The sequence below is a fragment of the Vulpes vulpes genome, chromosome 3 (genome assembly GCF_048418805.1).
Source record: "Vulpes vulpes isolate BD-2025 chromosome 3, VulVul3, whole genome shotgun sequence".
Taxonomy (NCBI): Eukaryota; Metazoa; Chordata; class Mammalia; order Carnivora; family Canidae; genus Vulpes; species Vulpes vulpes.
The window spans coordinates 18,155,256-18,176,906 of record NC_132782.1 but is presented as its reverse complement, the minus strand read 5'-3'; the positions used below and the strand labels follow the sequence as shown (position 1 = coordinate 18,176,906).

At 43.2% G+C, this 21,651-nt stretch overlaps 1 protein-coding gene across 2 annotated transcripts in view; it reads right to left on the bottom strand.

Annotated features, from left to right (window-relative positions):
* The window catches only part of MAP3K20 (mitogen-activated protein kinase kinase kinase 20), a 173,253-nt gene extending 162,944 nt beyond the window's left edge, over nt 1-10,309 (bottom strand). Inside the window, exon 1 of one of the 2 annotated variants that reach the window (XM_072751964.1) lies at nt 10,148-10,309. The gene's annotated coding sequence lies outside the window, so the exon portion shown is untranslated. The remainder of the gene's footprint in view (nt 1-10,147) is intronic. The other variant, XM_072751963.1, reaches the window with a different exon arrangement.
* Between the last annotated feature and the right edge of the window lie 11,342 nt (nt 10,310-21,651).

Sequence of the window (21,651 nt, the reverse complement as noted above, 5' to 3'; positions counted from 1 at the left end):
CCTGGCTTAGCTTTTTATATTCTCAGCACTTACATACCTCATCAAACTCTCCCAAGAACTGCAAAAACTCCTCTAATGAAATAAAAAACATCAGGTAATTTGGGAGAAAGTGTTCTATTGTTTTCTTAGAGACATTCTCCCTGTACTCTTCATCTTGATTCTATCTGGCTGGATGGTTGCTATCTAGGCCTGACTTGGACTGGGACTTCTACTCACCATCATCCTAAAATTTCCTTCACCTTCTCCTTTGTGAGAAGCCCTGTCCTTGAATCCCCTGGTTTCTCTTTCCTGGTTTAATCGAGACTCTGTCTTAAAACATCTTCATTCACCAGTAGCCTGGCTAGGTTTGCAATTCTATGGAGGAAATAATTTTCCTTATAATTTCAAAGGTATTACTTCATAGTCTTCTAAGTTTCTAATGTGGCTATAAAGCAGCCTGATGCTGCTCTGGTAACTAATTCTTTTTATACTGTTACTTCTCTGAAAGCTTTGAGAACCCTGTGTTCCTTTCCAGAAACCTGAAATTAATAGGACAAGTTGAAGAGTGTTTAGAAGTCCTTCCTACCATTCGTTGGTAGGACATTCAGTGAATCCTCTCAGCCAGTACTCTCAGTGAATTCATGTCTTTTAATTCTGGGAAAGTTTGTGTTACTCTTTTACCACTTATAGCTTTTACTTCTTGTTTTCTCATTCCCCATACACACATGAGGAACTACTTGCAGTTCTCAGTTCATGCTAACCTCTCTCACGTCTATCCCCATACCTTTGCACAAGCTAGTTCTACTTTGAATGTCTTCCTCTGCCTGGGAAACTCCTGTCCTCAACTCTCTGCTTCAAGTCTCATAAACAGAAATAGATTCTCCTCTGTGCCTTAGTGCCTTTCTTTATTCATTCATCTTCCCACCAGACTATAAATCCCTTAAAGGCAAAACTTTTTTTCTATTTACATCTGGATCTTCAGCACTTAAGTACACAGCCAGGCACGTCGCACATTTTCCATTCAAAAATTGCTGAATGAATGAATAAATGAATGAATAAATAGTTTCTGGCTGTCCTTCCATCATACCTTTTGTAGCTAGAAAGATTTCAAACAGGCTAAGGAATCTCTGAGCTCTGTAGTGTTTACAAGTTCTCCCCAGAGGACTGTGAAGAAAATTCTGATTTGAAAACTGCTGCGTAGGCCTTTTGGGAAACTGAGGAGAGTATGTTTGGGACTCCAGAAGTGGGTGTCTATGAGTCTAAAGGAGAAGGAAGAAAAAGAGGAAGAACAGCAAGAGGGAAAAAAAGGAAGTTCTTTTCAAAACAAACCTAGAGATCTGAACCAGGATGAGATCAATAAATCTAAACGTTTGGTACAGAGCAAATCCAGGGAACATGGATGAATTGAGGCAGGATCAGCTACAGTTGAAAGGGACCTAAGAACACCAGAGGAAGGCTGACCACTGAGAAGTATAGTTCTCCAGGACCTTCCCTCCTTGAGGTGAGGCAACTAATCATGTTCTATTCATGTCCTTCCCAGAATCACTGTTACTCACTTTGTGATACATCCTGCCATTTGGAAAATGGCTATGTGTGAATGGAACTCTGTAATTACTTGAATGTTTTATTAAGACCATAAAAAATTTAGCCCCATCTTATTACTGAAGAGACTAACAATTCCGGGGTATGTGAGTACAGGTTTTAACTCCAGTGAGTTTGGCAAACCATCATGGACTTAGCTGAAAAACCTGATTGAGATTCCCATTGCCATCCATATGGGTGTCAGACCACATACAGGTTCCCCCCACCATACGAAAGGAGAGTCTTCCTATGAGACCTTTTGTTACCCAAAATGGTATAAAGCATAAAAGCAACTGCCATTAATTTACATGGAAAAAAGTTTGAGTATTTCCAGATGCCTAAATGGACAATTTTAGACTTTTCTGGGATTTTAGACATACCTTGCTAACAGATGCACAAAATAAGTCAAGATAAATAAAGTACAGATGCTCTCAGACACGGTTTAAAGCTACAGCAGCTGCATGCTGAGATGCTGAGTGTGGTAGGGGAGGGAGGGGAGAGAAGTTTGGGGTGCCTACCGCCTCTATATCAGCTCACTGCAAAACAAACACTGAAGGCAATTTCCCTTCACACCTTTTTTCCCTAAATGTGAAAATCCTCTTCGGATTTCTTTCAGTTAGTAGAAACAGGCACCAAGGTAGGTCTTTCATAAAAGCAAAGTGGTGTGTTGCAAATTTTCAAAAAGTGGAAGATACCTGTATATTTATTTTTCCCCTTGAGCTAATTTAAAATCATTATTCTAAGAGGATCAACTTATGATCAGAAGAATGGAAAATCTGAGTTGCTGATTAATTGTACTTAGAGCATCTTGGGGAAGACTACCAGCTAATGAAATTATGTTCTCATTTTTCAGATGCATTCTCCAGTGAATAAAACCGAATTTAACAATGAGTAATCTATATAAATGTATTTAACCTAATATGCCCATCAAATGATGTTTACATCCCACCATATTAAAATAATAGCTTTTACCCAAGAAAGGCAATTTTTCTCCATGTAACAATTACCAGTCTAATTTTGTAGCATTTTAACTTTTGTTTCATAAACCCTCACAGCTATTTTAAGTATTAATAAGGATCTACCACACAGTGCAGAAAGGTAAGTTAAAGCAGAAATATTACAAAAATCAAAGCTAACAGGGTGTCACAGCACTGAAAATGCTGAAAATCACTAATGTGGTGGAGTCCAATTATTTGAGTACTTGAATAGTAAGACAGACTTTTTCAATTTTTAAAAATGTTAAAATTGAAATTTAAAAATGATTTTTAACTATTAACTAAATTGCTGAAAGCGTATATATATCGCCATCAGCAGGAACTATCAAAAGTGAAAATGTGTGGAGGCAGGAAACCTTAAGTGGAGTATTATTTGACTTTAAAGTTTTCAGCTTTCTAATCCAAAAAAAAGAAAAATGGACTTTTGTCCTGAATTTAAAACAACAAAATAAAACAAAAAAGACCTTGCTAACATTCTATAAAAAACAAACAAGATTTAGAATTAGATAGATAATGGGTTTTAACTCTGCCTCTACCTCTTGGTAACCTTAAACCAAACACATTTTCTGACCTTGACATTGCAAATGTCTAAAAGGCCCAATAAATAAAAAATCTGAAATCTATTCTTTTACCAAATGATTCACAGTTGCTAGCTCAAAAGTTTGCAGAATATTATCTGACTTGTTTAATGAGTTTTATTTCCAAATAACAGCTATCTCAACACAAAAGCAGCACGGTCCAGGGGAAAGACCCAGCTAGAGCCAGTAGCAAACCTGAATTTACTAGCTGTTAGACCTTGGCCCCGGCACTGTGCCTCTCTGACCTCAGTTTTCTCACGGGCAATAATACCCAACCTGCCTGGTGCTGGAAATTGGGAGATGCTGTGAAAGTACCTTGGGTAGTACCAGCACCCAGTACACAATACTCAATAGATGGAAATGATGATTGTCAAGGTATCTTAATATTTCTTGTTTTCATATTTAGCCATTTACTTCTTTGGCTTTCATCATCAGGTATGTTTTCCTCCATAGTTTTCTTCCCTCTGTTTTCAGATCATTTTACACCTCCAGTAGTTTTGCAGAGCAATGATATATAGATAAATGTACTATTGGTTCCCAAATCCCTCTTATCTATGAATGTTTTCATTTTTTCTCACTCTTCTGTTTGCTGCTTTTGCTTCTGGCCATTTTTGCAAGATCTTATTAGTGAGTAATTATAATTTTCTTTCAAACCTTTTCACGAGAATAAGTTACTAAAAGACGATACTTTTTTTTTTTTTTGCACTTTTAAAATAATGGTTTCTAGGCCTATTTATTCAATTATAGTATTCACTTTGGTAGGTTCCTAGAGTTTACCTACTTTCCATGCTGGTCACTGTCTTCCTTTATTAAATGATCTAAGAAACTGCAACCACTTTCATTAAATACCTGCAAATCATAACTTTTTTTTCTTAATTAAATCCACCTTATAAAAGAACTAACTTTACTAGAAAATAGGTCTTTGGGCTTTTTTTTAATTTTTCTTTTAGATTTATATGGGCTTATAATTTCTGAATGCAGATTCTTCCTCTTTTTCTATCCCTAATTTACATTTTCCTTTTTCCCTTCTTCACAAAAGTTACAAGTTTATTTTTGATGCAATACAGGAAAAAAACAAAATTATTTTAGAATGACCTGAATAGGACCAAAAAAGCCTTTTAGAAAACAGCCCTCAACAAATTCTTTTGCCAAACTTGCCGCTCTAATATTTATTTATGCTCGTATTGTTTTTCAGCCTCCTTAACATAGATTAGTGAATAAAACAAAAATATGCTTTATCACGTGTATTAAAACAATACCACTTGGATTATGGTTCTAATTATTGACTTGGTCTAATTATTAATATGGTGCTAACTATTAATAATATGAATTCTTTTTTTTTTTTCTACAGGTCTTATCTTTAAAACATGGGGAAAGCTTGAGTTTGGCATATTTGTTCCCAACAGCAAGCACAAAGATTCTCAGATTCTATTCTAGAAAAGGACTGCTCTTCTACTGTTTTTGTTTTTAAACCACTCAAAAGGGAAGCCTGGGTGGCTCAGCGGTTGAGCATCTGCCTTTGACTCAGGGCGTGATCCTGGAGACCCGGGATAGAGTCCTGCATCGGGCTCCCTGCAGGGAGCCTGCTTCTCTCTCTGCCTATGTCTCTGCCTCAGTCTCTCTCTCATGAATAAATACATAAAATCTTTTATAAATAAATAAATACATACATACATACATACCACTTAAAAAATATCTGTAAGTCTAGCCAAAGGAGATTAGGTATGCAAATAGAACCAACTCATATTGTGTCTACCATAGATATTCCTTCCTTCCTTCCTCCAAGGCTGCCACTGAAAAGCAGCCTGTAGAGAACAGGTTGGGCTCAGTGGACAGGATCTTTAGTGATGATGGACAGCAGAGAGAAGTAGACTTTAAGACTCTAAGAAATAGAACAGCTACTGTTTTATTGTGTGTGTGTGTGCACGCGTGCGCTCACGCTTCACCATACAACAAATCCCTCTAATTACAGCTAAGGTTAAAGTAAAAATGAGTTAGCTAAATGCAACATTCTTATTTGTACTGTAATATTTTAATTAATGAAGACAGACTTCTGCAACACACATGTCCGTGCCAGAAATGTTGTCACTGGAGGCAAAACAGGAATGTAGGAGGCAGGGGCACTTATGCCACAGAAAGACTGTGTGGAAATATGCCTGTGCTCAAACAGAAGCCCAACGAGGCAACATGAAGTAGGTACAATTCCGTGACATGAGGTCACTGCAGAGGGCCTGGTGTCCAAGGACTAGAGGCATGGGAAGAGAGCTGGACCAGAGTCTGTGAGTCAAGGAGCACTGCGAGGGCACATTTCCATGGGGCGGCTGGAAGAGGAATCCACAGATGTTTGCGGGTGGGAGTGGTGGCGGCGGGAGAAAACAAGAGTAAACAAGGCTTACTTCACTCAGCAGGCCTACCCATCCCTAATGGTGCTGCCACTTGGCTCTTGTTTCTACCCTTGAGCCATTTTCTGTCAAACAGAAAGTATCTGACAAACAGGTACTGTCTTAGACTAATTACCTAGAACAAACGTTCCCTGAAAAGGGTCAATAGGACAGTTGAAACCTGGCAACTCTGATATAAGATGAAAGCAAATGGGGATTGTTAAAACCAGGGAAGACCCTATAGAATGCGCTGCCGATGTAAAAATCCCAGAGAGAATTCCTGGTTATTAGAGTTGCCTGCGAGAATATGCCAGTCTGTCTAGTAGTGAGCTGCCTATCACTGAGCGTTCATTGGGAGGTGGGTATGTGGGACAGGAGGTTCTTGCAACAGCCAGAACAGCAACCCTAAGAGTATTCTATGACTAATCAACCTACAATAAAGTATGGATGGTCTCCCTTCTGAGGGATACAATCATGAACCTGACCTAAGAGTCCCTGGCAAGGTGGAGGAGCAGTGATCACAGTCAGCGATGGGGATGATGGAGATGACTGGGCCATACTCCTCAATTTCTCCTCCCAAACTGGCTGGGAAGGTGTGAGTTTGTTCCAGATTCCTCTCCTATAACCATTCTTTTCCCTCTCCCCTCTACTCCGTTTCCAAAGCACTTTGTTCACGCTGAAAGCCACAGGATAACCACAGAAAATAAAAACTCTTTGGATGATGATCTACTGCTATGCTTTTCTCAGCAAAATGGAACCGCATGTCCGCCTTGCGATGGGCGGAGTGGCAAAGCCTAATGGTGCACGTCCCTTTATCAGAACCAGGCTCATGCCCCTCCACACGGGGGGTATCTAGCACTGTGCGGAAGGTGTATAAATAAACCCACGTCCTACAAGTCCATTTTACCTGAACATCCAGGGGAATAAACACGTCATCTGTTTGTACTGGTTGGTTCAATAAAATGAAACAGCACGGCGGAGAATGAGAAATTCACTTGATTTTTAAGATTAAATATAAAAGTGCTTAAAGAAAGTGCTTGCTTAGATGGGGGAGTATCTGTAGCTAGGTTTACAGATCCCTGAAGAAATACATTCTTCTGGGGCACCTGGGTGGCTCAGTCGTTGAGCATCTGCCTTTGGCTCAGGTGGTGATCCCAGGACCCTGGGATCGAGTCCTGCAGGAAGCCTGCTTCTCCCTCTGCCTATGTCTCTGCCTCTCTCTGCGTCTCTCACGAATAAATAAGTAACTTAAAAAAAAAAATACATTCTTCTCCACAATAGGGTACTTTAGTAGAAAAGCTTCATAAGAAAAGATTCACTCCAAAATCTTTAGATAACGATCCTTGCCTTCTCTTGGTTTTCCTATAGAAGGTCCAGAAGGATGTTAGCCCCTGAAGATAAGCTGTGCTTGAAGCCAGCTATATGAATGGATCCAAGTAATTTTGGTTTTGGTCTTCTAGATCATAGCCTTCCCCCTACTCATAGAACTCCTGAGTTCTTTAAAATCCGCGTATAGATATTTAAATGCAATAACTTTCAGATTCTTTGACCAAAATATCATAAAGCTGTGCGCAAAGCTGTTTTACAAAGTATAAGGACACTCAAAGCAGGAGAGTAGCTAGGAAAACCTCCCAGGCCTGTAAACACACACGAAGTACGTTTTGGGAACGGGGCCAGCTACCAAGGGCAAGCCTTACCTGAGTACAGGTGAGACAGGCAGCTTGCTCTGTGTCTAATTAGAGAATGTGGAAAAATACTCTTCCTACGGCTCAGTCATGGTGGCTGTAGTTTCGGGGGCTGGTTCTTCAGGCATTTCCACGTGCTGCATCACACGTTTATGCATAAACGTGTGATGCAGCAGGCATGTATTACGGTGCCCAGTTTACACATGAGAAAACGGAGGATGAAGGGGATGAAAGTTGCCCAAGCCAACTACCTAACTTACAAGTAACATGATCAGGATTCAAACTCGGGCCTGACTTCAAAGTCATATCATTTTTTTCACCATGTCTTTTTTTTCCCACTCCATCATTCTGCTCTTTCCTTCAAATCTGGTTTTTTTTTTTTTTTTTTTTTTGGCCTTAAACAAACCGTTTCCTTAATACAGTAATCATTAGATTGCTTATTATCCACCTAAAGTTCAATTTGAGGCTTTAATTTCCTATTAGCATTTGTGATGCGAGGTTAGGGTGTCAATGCGAGGCTGCTTTGTTCTCACAGAATCTTCTACTGTGCTGGGATTATTTAACTGCTATTAGGGCATAATCGATGCTTCAGCTGTCTGTAGGAGGGTCTGACACAAAAGCACCCATGTATCAGGCAAACCAATCTAAGCTCTAGCATTTACAGTTCTCTTTCCTTAACAGGTACAGTTTTCTGGTCACAGCTGGAACTCTGCTTATTTGTGTGTAGTGGGGCAAGGTTAATAGCCACAAAAGAAGTAGCCTAAATCTTCCCTGCAGTAGGACCAAAAGGTGCCTTAGCTATTCCTATTACATTTAGATAGACAAGACACCCTCCCTGTCAATCTGTCCTGGGTAGAATAAAATGGAAAAACAAATGATCCAAATTGATTTTTATTTTCAATATCTCTGGATACAGACACAAGGCTATCTTATTCCAAGAAGTACTGTGTCACCACAAACATCTTTTTCTGGGTTTTTTTTTTTTAAATCATTGATTCTCTCCTCTTTTCTCTGAATCTAACAATTTCTAAAAACTGCCCATTTTTCTCTTTTACTCCACACAAATAGCTTCACTGTATGTCTGACCTCCTTTCATGAAACATCATTGTAATTTCTCCAGTGTTTTCTCTGACTAGATCAGTCCTCCAGGCTCCTCATAACTCCTGTTTATAGTTTTGTAGCCCTGTCAAAGTCAGTTTCACTGCTCATTCCAGATAGGCTCTCAGCCAATATATTGCCAATAACACTCACTCTTGTGCTAACTTAAAATACACAGTGCAGCTTGCCAAGTTTCCTTATTTGGCAAGAAGGTCCCTTAGTTCCCAAGATCTTTGACCATCCATTTTTAGATCCAAATCCTCCTGCTTAATATCTGGATATTTCTCTCTCTCTTTTTCTCTTTTTAATGTGTCTTATGTGTTCCGTAAAAGAGTTAGACGAAGAGACCAGTCATCTCTTTGCTTTTCTAGACAAGAAAAAAGGATCCTTCCCATTGCACTGTGGTCATTGACTCTAGAATTATCACCACTGTAACTTTTGATTCAAACAGTATTTTCTAGGTCAAAAAAAAAAAAAAAAAAAAGCCTCCCAGAAAAGTTACAGTAGGAATTCTGTTGTGAGAGACTAAACTGTACACATTGCTTTATGAGGCCTTTTTCTTAATTTGCTCTTTCCAAACAAACCGGATTCATGTTCATTTGCAATCTCCCAAATCTCTCCCACTGGCCGCAGCAGGAACTTTAAACAAAGGCTCTGCAAATGACCAAAACCATAATTAAAGTGCATCCGTCAGACTTTTTTTTTTTTTTTTGAAAAATCATAAAAACGACGTGAAATTTCACTGTGGAGATGGGCCTGTACTGCAAGAAAAAGTCGTGGACTCTCTGGAATCACTTGCTTTTGTCTTTCAACACGTCTGTAGGTTTGGATCCCCTGAACCCCGACTGCTCACTTCAACCGAGGTCAGTGAAGCAAGGAGGGCTCTGAGCTCACGCAGCCTCGGAGCTGAAAGCAGCGGCCACGTTAGCAACCGCCTCGCACGCATCCTGGACGCGGATCCCGCCACACTTCCTAACCCGGGGCCTGCTGCGGATCCCCGGCTCGGCCCGGAGGCCGGCGCTTTCGTTATTGAAGAAACTAACAGAACTAAGTACGCACGAGGCCCTCCCCACCCGGCTTCTGCGAGCCTCTGGGGTGCGGCAGAAACACACGCACGCAGCCATCTGACACGGCGCGGCCCGTGTCCTGCGCGTGTGCATGTGTGTGCATGTGTGTGCATGTGTGTGCATGTGTGTGCATGTGTGTGTACCTGCGTGTGCATGTGTGCGCGCGCGTGTGTGTACCTGCGTGTGCACGTGTGTGTGCACGTGTGTGTGCGCGCCTGTGCCTGTGCGCGTGTGCATGCATGTGTGCGTGTGTGCGTGTGTGCATGTGTGCGTGTGCGTGTGCGGCAGCTGGGGGCCCTGCCGCCGGCCGGGCGTGCTGAAGTTGGTCTGCGAGCTGCCCGGGCCTCCGCGGGGCCGAGGGCGGAGGCCCGGGGGCAGGGCTCGGGGCCCGGGGCCGCGGACGGGTGCGGGCCGGGGGGCTGCGCGCTGTCCCGCGGAGGCCCGGCGGCGGCTCGCGGAGGGCCCCCCCCGCCCCGCGCAGCCCTCGGCCCGGGGCCGCCCGCGCCTGCGCCCCTCGGAGCCCCGCGCTGCGCCTCCCGGGCCCGGGTGGGCGGCGGCCAGGCGGGCGCTCGGCCCCGGGGGCGCGGGCCGGGCAGGGGCAGGGGCGGCGGCGGCGGCCGACGGCTGCGCGCGCCCTTCCGGACGCCAACCTCGCGGGGCCCTCGGGCGGCCGCCGGGAGCGCGGGAGCGCGGGCCCGGGGCGGGAGGGGGCGGCCGGCGGGGCCTGGGCCCGGGAGCGGGCGAGCGCCCCCCGTCGCCTCCGCGGCCCCGCGCGCTCCTTACCTGGCTCCCGGGCGGGGCGCGGCGGCGGCGGCGGCAGGAGCGGCAGGAGCAGCAGGAGCAGCAGGAGCAGCAGCCGGGGCGCCGAGGCCCCGCGCGGCGAGGGCGGGGGGGGGGGGGGGGGGGACGGCGGCCCGCGCGGCTCCCACGCTTCCGCCCGAGTCAGGAGTTGAACATTCCGCCTCTCCGCCCGCGCCAATGAGCGAGCCGGCCGCGGCCACAGCACCACCTCCCTGCGAGCGGGCGGGCTCCCGGCGGCACCCCGGGCCGCGCCGCACCCGCACCCGCACCGCACCCGGCGGGCCGAGCACCTGCCCGCGCGCCCCAGGCCCGGCACGGGGGGCCCCGCGCTCCCCGCAGCCGCCCCTCGTGCTCGAGGTGCCCCCGCGCCCCGGGCCTCGGCCGCAGACCTCGCCCTCGGGCCCCGCGGCCCTGGGACGTCGCCAGCGGTTGGGGCCCCACCTGCCCCGGCGGGACCGTCCGCAAACACCTGGGGAATCTGGAGGAGGGGTCCTGGGCCGCCTCCCTGGTGGCTGACGGTGACTTTACCGAAACGGAGCTCAGACGAGGACGAGCATCCGCTGCAGGCGTGAGCGAAATGTGGCCCCGAGTGCGGGGAAGAAAAGTGTTGATTGGGCAGGATGGTCCTGCGGAGGAGGAGGCGGGTCGCCGAGGGGCTGACGGCGTCATCCAGGGGCTTGAGTTTGCACTTGTGTCCTCTGCGGGCACTGCGGGAAGTTAGAGTCAAAGGGTTAAAATGGGTGTTCGTGTTTGCCCCGTGGAGGGGACACAGAGAGCGCGAGCAGGCCACGTGGTTGCAGGATGCGTTGCTGGGGCGAAACTGGGGAGCAGCGAGAGGTAAATACTGTCACCACCCGGTGATGGGGGCGTGCGGGCCTGAGCAGCGCAGGAAGCGGAGCCGGGAAAGGGGGAATGGAATTGAGAGACCTGTCTCAGGAGGAGGCCACAGAAGCTGGGGGTGTGGGAGAGAAGGAGGAAAGAGTCAGAGGTGATGCCAAGGTTTCAGACCTGGGTGACTGGAAGAGCGATGGTGTCATTGACAGAAATAGGGATATGTCGGGGAGAAGCTGGCTTCCTGCTGAGTCCGAGGTCATGGGAGGAGAAACAGGTAGAGATGCAGCCGTGGAAATATGAAACGGAGACTCAGAAAAGAGGTCATGGGAGAAAGAGCATTGTAAATCGTCGGTTGAAAACATGAAAGCGGAGGGATGGGTGAATATAAGCTAGAAACACCACTCTCTAGTCTGTTATTTAAATTATCAGGGATCCCTGGGTGGCCCAGTGGTTTGGCGTCCACCTTCGGCCCAGGCCTGTTCCTGGAGTGACAGGATCAAGTCTGGCATCGGGCTCCCTGCATGGAGCCTGCTTCTCCCTCTGCCTGTGTCTCTGCCTCTCTCTCTGTCTCTCTCTCTGTCTCTCAAGAATAAATAAATAAAATCTAAAAAAAAAAAAAAAAATTATCGAACGTTGCCGGTGGTGAGAACTAGCAACTTTAGTACTGATCCATTCTGTATCAGTAACTGAAGAACTAGGATTGATGGAAACTGTCATACTAACAGAATTTTTTTTTTTTTTTTTTTTTACTAACAGAATTCCTGATCAAATAATTCTCAAAATCACCTAAACAAGAAAGAGTAAAGTAAGACTCCAGGATACGCCCACGTAAAATGTCACTCCAGTCCTGCTACCTCACAAGGCACAGATGCTAGGCTAGGAATCAGAGAACCCGGCTTCTGGTCTGTCTTCTGCCTCGGATCAGCTGGGGTACTTTGCTAGACCAGCCTCGGTTTTCTCCTTTGCAAAATAAGTGGGCCCAATCGGATGTCAGCCACAGGCTCCAGCTTTAAAAGTGTGAATGTATTACTTTAAATTTGGAACACAAGCCTTGGGTCCTCATATTTTCAGCACATCCCCCTTTCCATCCTTTTTTGTTTGTTTGTTTCCTTCATTCTATTTCCCCTACATAATTAGGCAAAAAGAATAACCAGCAGGGATGGAGAACACTGAAGAGCAGTTTCACAAATGTGCTTAAATGATAAACTGGTAGGCATTCTCTTATCTTCCCAAATAGGTTGCAAGTTCCTTGAAGTCATAATCTTACAGTGTGTCTTATCTGCCCACAGCTGAAATAAATGCATCATTATGTGATAAACTGGTTGCCTCAAGTCTGACTCTCCGATCAAATGGCCCATTTCCTTATGACTATACTGATCTCTTTAAACCCCAGACCTAATAAATATAGTCTAGGGCTTATTCCCATGGCTGACTCTGGATTTTCAAACTTCCAAATCTTTTCCGGAGGGTCCGTTGGTTAATTCTCACCTGCATAGGTTTACCGATGTAAATAGTAATAGCCAAAAAGACCTAGCCAAACCTCTCTTATCAAGCCTTTCTATTCCTTTACTTCAAATGTCTCCACACTAAAAATAGATGTACTCTCAGCAGTGGGGTGGATTGGGAGTCCTTAGCACCCTCTTATATCCAAGAACACCCTCCAAAATAAATATGCAATGTCAGTAAAAACAGTGTATTTGCTATGCAAATAGAGCTTTAAAAAAAGTCTCCTGGTCCCCCATTCCGATTGCTGTCCCTAAGCTCCTCTCGAACAGAAATTCTGGAACTGGGGATCCCTGGGTGGCGCAGCGGTTTAGCGCCTGCCTTTGGCCCAGGGCGCGATCCTGGAGACTCGGGATCGAGTCCCACATCGGGCTCCCGGTGCATGGAGCCTGCTTCTCCCTCTGCCTGTGTCTCTGCCTCTCTCTCTCTCTCTCTCTCTGTGACTATAATACATAAATAAATAAAAATTTAAAAAAAATAAATTAAAAAAAATAATATATCAAAAAAAAAAAAAAAGAAATTCTGGAACTGCCACCGGCTATCGGTGGATCAGAGAAGTGCAGACATAAATTCTATTAAGGATAGAAGGAAAGGCAATTTACAAGGAAGAAAGCATCTGATTATCCTTCCCTCCCTGTGTGGTGATGAGAGCTCTGAGGCACGCTGGCACCCAGGAGTATTTTCTCTAGCCATCTCAGTCCCCATGGCAGACTGTGAGTGGCCTGTGTCTAGATCATAGCTAAGAATTACCAGCTTTTACACAAAGGTTGGTGTTCTCCCTCCTGCACCACGCTGGATCCCTGAGAAATGAAGGCACACAGTCACACATCCTTTAAGATAAGCAACCATGACCTTAAAATGATGAATAAAGCCCGGGTCATTGTTTGAACTTAGCTTTCACATCTAACTTAAGGATGGAAGAATTTGTGAGAATATTTCAGGTGCTAAACTTGCTTGGATGTTCCAGGGCATGAAAGGAGGAATAGGGCAAGAAGAAAAATTGGGGACTTTTATTAAATTTGTTCAAAAAGCATTTACTGAATGACAGGCACTGCGCTGAACTGTAATTATAACAGTGACCAAGACGTGGTCTCTGTTCTCACAGTTTGCTGAGTGCAATGGAGGGTATTATGCTGAGTGAAATAAGTCAATCGGAGAAAGACCATTATCATATGGTTTCACTCATATGTGGAATATAAGAAATAATGAAAGGGACCATAAGGGAAGGAGGGGAAACTGGAGAAAAATTAGAGAGGAAGACAAACCATGAGAGACTCCTAACTCTGGGAAACAAGGGGTTCTGAAAGGGGAGGTGGGTAGGGGATGGCTTAACGGGTGACAGCATTAATGAGGGCATGTGATGGGATGAGCACTGGGGGTTATACTATATGTTGGCAAATTGAAATAAAATTAAAATAATAAATAAATAAAATAAAATAATAAAATAAAATAATAAAATAAAATAATTAAAATAAAATAAAATAAAATAAAATAAAATAAAATAGGGACATCTGGGTGGTTCAGCGGTTTGGTGCCTGCCTTCGGCCCAGGGCGTGATCCTGGAGTCTAGGGATCGAGTTCCGCATGGGGCTCCCTGCATGGAGCCTGCTTCTCTCTGCCTGTGTCTCTGCCTCTCTCTCTGTATCTCTCATGAATAAATAAAATATATTTAAAAATAAATAAAATAAAATAATAAAATAAAATAGAAAGGCCAGAAAAGACACAAGTGATTATTCTGTGGTGTGCTTTTAAGAAGGCAAGGATGTGGGGTTACAGCAGGGCATGGAACACAGTTTTGAGAGGTCAGACAAAGAACCTCTATGTCCACAGGAGAAGAATGAAGTGAATTTGCTGGACAGAAATGTGGGAAAGGTATTATAGGCAAAGGGAACAAGAAGTACAAAGGCACAAGAACATTTAACAAGTTCAAGGAATAAATCCTTCAGATATCTGAGTAAAGGCATTGCCGGGAGGGAGTAATTGTCCTCATGATGGTAGTCATAGTAGCCTACTACAAGAAGAGTAATGATCATGGCAATACTAATAGTGATGGCTTCTATTCACTGGGTGCTCACGTGCTATGCACTGAACTAAGAGTTTTATACCCACTCTTCATCTGACCTTCACCATGACCCCAGCAGGGAATTGGAATCATCATCCCACGCTGTAGGGCAGGAAAAAGTCCTGGAAAGCTTTAGCAACTTGTTTCCCTCCGGGAGCAAGAGGTGGACTTTAGGGCTTGTTCTTTTAGATCAAGCAATTTTCCAACTTTTTGGTCTCAGGATTCCTTTACGCTCTAGAGTGCTTGAGGGTGCCAAATAGTTTTTGGCCAGGTAAGTTATACCTCTCAATTTTTATCACAGTAGAAATCAAAACAGAAATCTCTTTATTTAAAACTCACTTACGCCAGCCAAAATAATGCGATCTAATGAAAAACAAATACTGTGCAAACTAAAAGTAGTGAGAAGAAAGAATGTCATTGTTTTATATTCTTGCAAATCTCTACGTCTGGCCTAAAAGAAGACAATTGGATTCTCAGATCTGCTTCTGCATTCCAAGCATTCCAGTAGGACACCACACGTTTGGGAGAGTCGACTGTTCACTCCTAAGAGAGAACAGTGAAAATAACACCTTAGTATCTTTCTGAGATGAGTTTTGACCTCACAGACTTGCTGAAGGGGCTCCCAGAGTGCATTTGGAGAACTGCTGTTTTAAAGAGTCTGAGGTGCTCCTTGAGCTGAAGAGAACCAGTTGCCTTGTGTCCTTCTTGCCTCAAGATGCAGCGTCACAGGGCAGCGGCCCAGGATAGGAAAGAGAGCACTTTGCTAGACCTCAGCTAATCTGGGATGTGGTGCCAGCCCTGGCCCTAAGCGGCTCTCACGTAGTTGGGACCATACTGCTCGATGGTCCTGTGCGATGATAAAGACCTACTTGCCCAACTCCTGAGTCCCATGCACTCCTTACTCTTTGCTATTGTTTGCCGGGCTATTCTTTAACGTCCTGGATCTAAGATGTGACTGAGGGACACCTGGGTGGCTCAGTAGCTGAGCATCTGCCTTCAGCTCAGGGCGTGATCCCAGGGGCCTGGGATCGAGTCCCACATTGGGCTCCCTGCATGGAGCCTGCTTCTCCCTCTGCCTGTGTCTCTGCCTCTCTCTCCGTGTCTCTCATGAATAAATAAATAAAATCTTAAAAAAAAAAAAAAGACATGCCTGAATCATCATTGAGCTTGTCATACCCTTTCAGCAGAGCCTTGCCATCTGTCCTATTTGCCCTTAGCCCTGCTTTGTTGCAAGAAACTCATATGCTTTTTCCCCAAATATATAACAGTTGGTATGATTTTCTGGCAAGATCCTAGAGTAATTACTAAGTGCCACAACGGAATGGAAAGCTGGTAATTGCTTTGACTGCGAACACCAGGAACCAGCATGGATTCATTGAAATTAAGACACACGAGACAAACCTGGTTTTCTCTGCTGGAATCTTCGAGGACAATGAGGACTTCCTCAGTAAAACATGACAAAGTTTCTCATGATGACTTTATAAATCAGAAGGGGATTTTAACGAATGACAGTACAATACGGTAAATTGCTATTAGACTGAAAACACGTTCAAAGGTGAACCCCCAAAGTGCTGGTGTCGCTCGGGTTGCAGTGTTCCCATACAAAGGGTTTCTAATGGTATCTTGCTGGGCTCTCTGTTCTCCATCCTGCCCTGTTCAACGTTTCTGCAATTTGGATGAAGACCTAGGTGGCATGTCTATCTAATTAGCGAATAGTATGTATTTGGAAGGAGTATCTAACACAGAACATAGAAAAATCGGATTAAAACTCAAAAACCTTCACTCAAACACTTTAACTGACACGTCGCTGCCTGCTGAATAAAGTCCAAGATCCTTAGGGCCATGATCTAATCCAGATTTTCCTCACCAGCATTAATCCCCATCTTCACCAGCCTTACTCTGTCCTCCTCCTAGCACCTCCACCTCCTTCCCTGGATTTTCCTCTATCAGTTCTCATCCTCAGCGTCTCACCTGGCCACCGGGAGTAGTCTTTCCTCCGTCCATCACACATGTGGCAGGGGCAGATTCTACTCAAAGGGAGCACGAAATCTTAAGGGAAATGGAAAATGTCATGAAAATAGTCATGTTTCTGAAATTGATGGTTCCGCTTTAACGGATCCAATGAATAGACCCGAGCTTTCAGGTAACTCTCTGAGCCCCAGGTGAGCTGGTAGGACATTGGAGATACATTACTTGGTTTCTTAGCGTCTCCAGAGCTTCTAGGTGACACAGCTTGCTGTTCTTCTGGATGCAGCAAATGCAGGCCAGAATTTCAGACATTCTAAGAAGACCAATGATAGTAGCTCATATGGCGTTCAGAATAGCACAAATTTATTAGAGTTGGGCACCTGTGAGTAAGAAGGAAACCCCTTCTATCTGTTGATCTCTGGAAAAGCAAGAACCATATTTCACAAGGGAATTATTAGTTCCAATGAATAAACGCTCCTAAATAACCAAGTGACATCAGCCACCTTTTGTATACAAATTTCAGGTACCTGTAGATTTTTCATAGCTCCTCTTCATTGTAAACACTATTGGATGATGATACCGATATGTAATCGTGTGTGTCTTCCCTATTCACTCGTCATTCCTTTCTCTTCATAAGCAATTTTTTTTTTAGAGATTTTATTTATTTATTCATGACAGACAGAGAGAGAGAGAGGCAGAGACACAGGCAGAGGGAGAAGCAGGCTCCATGCTGGGAGTCCAATGCAGGACTTGATCCTGGGTCTCCAGGATCAGGCCCTGGGCTGAAGGCAGCGCTAAACCACTGAGCCACCTGGGGTTCACTCAATAAGCAATTTTTTAAAAATGATTTTACCTGATCTGGTTGCTTTGTTTTGCTTGCCTCCAAAAGTCTGCAATAAGCAATACAGTTCTTCAGGTCTGCCTATAGAGGGGCTAGATGAATCAAGGAATGAATGCCTCCTTCCCAGTAGCAGGCCTAGGACCTCTCAAGAGTGGATAAACCAGTTTATCACACTGGAAATCCTGATCAAATTTTAAAGTCACTTTTCCATCCACACTTTTTTATTATTGTTTCTCAAGTTGAAAATTTTTCAATGAATTGAATATTTTTTATAAGTTCTATATGCCCCCCCTTTTTTGCCACCATTGGCTTTCCCTAACTTTTTAAAGTCCATTTGTATTAAACTCCTGTCCACATTGTTGTTTGTAACACCTTCCAATTTAGTATCATCTGCAAATTTCATTAACATGCTATTTACTCCCTCTTCCAGATCATTAATAAATGTTATTTCTTATGTATTAAATTTTGCGGTCGAATAGATTTAATTTGCTGTTGTAATTTCAATGCATGTTTTCTAAAGATACAATGCAGTTAAGAATGGTCTTAACATAGGCTTAAATCCATCCCCAGTTTATAGTTATTTTACTATTATGCAATCCATTTGTGTTCTCTAATCAGCACTGTTGTGAGCTCCATTGAAGCAATAATCTATTGATTTTCTCTTCGTTCTTTTTCAATACAGTCATCATCTTGACTTTAAATGCACAGCAATAGCAGAGTTACGACTATTGTTGTACTCTAATCCACAGCTATTTATAAAAGGAAATGAAGTCTTTTTTCTCAGTAGATATTCTCCCACTGATATAAGAAATATTCTACATTTAAAAATTATAACCATAGTACTGCATATTCCTATAGTTTCAATGTTCTAAAAAGAGGTAGGTTCTAGATATTGTTTTAAGAAAGCAAATGTAAAAAAAAAAAAAAAAGAAAGCAAATGTAATGTGTACGTATATAGTATTTATATACTATATACAGGAAAAGATAATATGTGTATTGGAGAGTGTGGGTATGTGTTTTCTTATAAATCTACTCACTGACTTCTTGACTCCTAGAGAATCTGGGGTGACTTTGTTTTTTATGATGGGCTTAGACCCACTACCTTCAGATCAGTGAATGAGGTTCATCAAGCCTTTGCTTCACTTTATGTCACATATCATCTGACTTATTAGGCCTTCTGTAGTGCCAGCGTTCATTTTTGATGAGATGAAGCCTCCTACGTGCTTCATTGCTTTTGTCCACATATTGCAATTTTAAGTCTTTATGCAAGAGGTTAGTCTTCGTTTTCCTCCATATCACAATTCTCCTCATCACTGGGTATCAGGTAAAAGTAAAAGAGTTGAAATAGCTGGATAATTGTGTTAGTGTTTTACTTCATTAATACAGAGCAAATCATACCCAGTTGTTATGGCAAGCATTTCAAAATAATTATGTCACATTTGCAAAATCCAACTGAACTATTTCAGTTGAGTAATCAAAATTCAACCTCACTTACCCAACCATGGCCTGTCTATGAAACCAGTTTATCTGGATCATTTTGCCATGCAAATTAGTTGCATAAAGCCCTCTAACGAGTTTCAGTGGGTTAGATTACACAGCTTGTTGTCTATGACCAACATCCCCAGCCTCTGGAGGAAGTAATGTCAGCTATATCGTATCTCCAGATGATTCAGATTATTTCCGGTCCTGACATTTCAGGATACAACAAGTTTTTGTGCTAACATCCTGTGAATGATGCTCTTAGGTATTCTTACTTCAGTAGTCTTAGCTCCAATATGTAAGTGGGGATTGACTTCAAGCTCTCACCATTTCCCAGACTCTTAGTCAAGTCAAGTTGAAACTTGTGTGGTCTTAATACATGAGAACTTGAGGACTTGATGGATCCCTCAAGACAGATGTTAGTGAGAACTTTGAACTATCTAAAACTCAAAGATGAAGGCTCTCAATGCACCATAGCATAGGGACTAAGAACATGGGCTTGGGAATTAAATAGACCTGGACTGAGGTTTGCTGTTTATGAATTGTGTGACCTTGGCTTAGCTTCTCTTGGTCTTAGTTTCTTCATCTGTAAGATGGGGACCATAATAGGTTTTTTGTTTGGATTGAATAAGTAAATATATGCCCAGTGTTTAAAACAGTACCTGGCTCAGAGTTGGTGTTCATTAATGCTATATATTATTATCATTATTATTGGTCCTGTTCCACATGCTAAACATTTGTTATGATTATTGCTGTTATTATTACCATTATCATTATTATTCAGTTACCAGAATTATTTCTGTTTCCTCTAGAGTCAGTTTTTCTCTTTATTTCCCTTTATTTTTCTCTTTTATGGTACTAATTTCCTCGGATAGCATGTGATCATTAGTTATTGTTTAAGAATGAAAAATTAGGGGCCCCTGGGTGGCTCAGTCAGGTAAATGTCTGCCTTCAGCTTGGGTCATGATCCCAAGGTCCTGGATTAAGCCCCACATCAGACTCCTTGCTCAGCGGGGAGTCTGCTTCTCCTTTTCCCTCTTCTTGCCACTACTCCTGCTTGTGCTCTCTTTCTGTCAAATGAATAAATAAAATCTTAAAAAAAAAAAATAAGGAGGGACGCCTGGATGGCTCAGCTGTTAAGCTCTGCCTTCAGTTCAGGGCGCGATCCCAGAGTTCTCAGATCGAGTGCCACATTGGGCCCTCTGAGGGGAACCTGCTTCTCCCTCTGCCTGTGTCTTTCCCTCTTTCTCTGTGTCTCTCTCATGAATAAATGAATAAAATCTAATAAATAAATACATAAATAAAATACATTTTTTAAAATAAGGAAAAATAATATTGACGATTAGCTGGCATGGATTTTCTCTGTTGTTGTAAAGTAGATTTTTCTCCTTTAGGACACTTCCCTGAATGGAAGGTTCAATGGAACCTCTAGTACATAGAGGGACAAGTTGACGGCAGGCATGCTTTAGGATATTTTCGTAGTTGACTCAGCCAGTACAGTAGAATTGGTGCTATCATGCCTTGGACTTTTTCCTTCTCATTTTGTGAAGTTATAACCCATGATAGCTAATGAAAAAATATGAGAGACTGTGCTGGAAGTGTACCCAGGAAGAATATCTAGGAAGAGTAGCTCAATTGATGAAAAGTTTGCTACAACTTGAGAGGCCAGTTATCCAGATGGTTTAAGATCAGGAAAAAATTAGGAACTGGTAGAAGTCCTTGGATATTCTGAAGGGCATCAAAAATATCATTGCAGCCTCTGAGGACGTATCCAAAATAGCAAGGAGAAAACTATCCCCTCAGCTTATTATGACTTGGGGGACTTTAAGAGAAAGGAAGAGTGATGTCAATGTGCATCTTGGAAAATTATCTCCAAGGAAGGTAATTATTTTCTTAGGCTCCTGTTGCCATGGATGTATGTCCATGTGGAACGTGAGGTAGGGCACAGCAGAAATACAGAAGACTTTGGCATTTCCCTCTTTCCTTCTTTCCTTTCCCACTGGTTTCTGAAGTGGAGAGAGAGATTTACTATCTAAGGGGAGAGAGATTTACTGTCCCCGCACGAATTAGGACATTCACCTTTAGGAGGCACAAGGAGCTTAGCTAGTTTGGGTTCTAAATGAGACTATTTTCTCAATTATAATGATAAAAACAATTTATATCTTTTATTCTACGTTTTATTCTATGAATGACCCTGGTAACAAGAGGGTCTTCTGTTTGCCAAGAACAAACAATACCTTCATCCTCAGTTGGAGTGGAGATTTTCACGTTTGGATCTAGGGCTACGGAGGTGGGGGGTGGGGGGGTGGGGTCTGGGAATCACGCTGATTTGTATAAAAAAGAAAACATGACTTTGGGTTTCTGAGGATGATCTGCAAACTAGAGGGGTGGAGAATATAATTGAAAACAAAAAGAAAGATTTGGAAGACAAGATATGTCCTGTGAGGATTTTTTAAAATGAAACACTATGGGATTCTGTAATATAACCCCCTTCTCCATCTTTTCTCTAAAAGTCTCAGTAAATCTACATCCTTTAAAAAAGCTTCAATTTCAGCAGAGTCAATGAAATAAGGCACCGAGAATAATATGAAAACAAACATTCATGGGACGCCCGGGTGGCTCAGCGGTTTAGCGCCTGCCTTCAGCCCAGGGTGAGATCCTGGAGTCCCGGGATCGAGTCCCATGTCGGGCTCCCTGCATGAAGCCTGCTTCTCCCTCTGCCTGTGTCTCTACCTCTCTCTGGGTGTCTCTAACGAATAAATAAATAAAATCTTAAAAAAAAAAAAAAAGAAAGAAAAC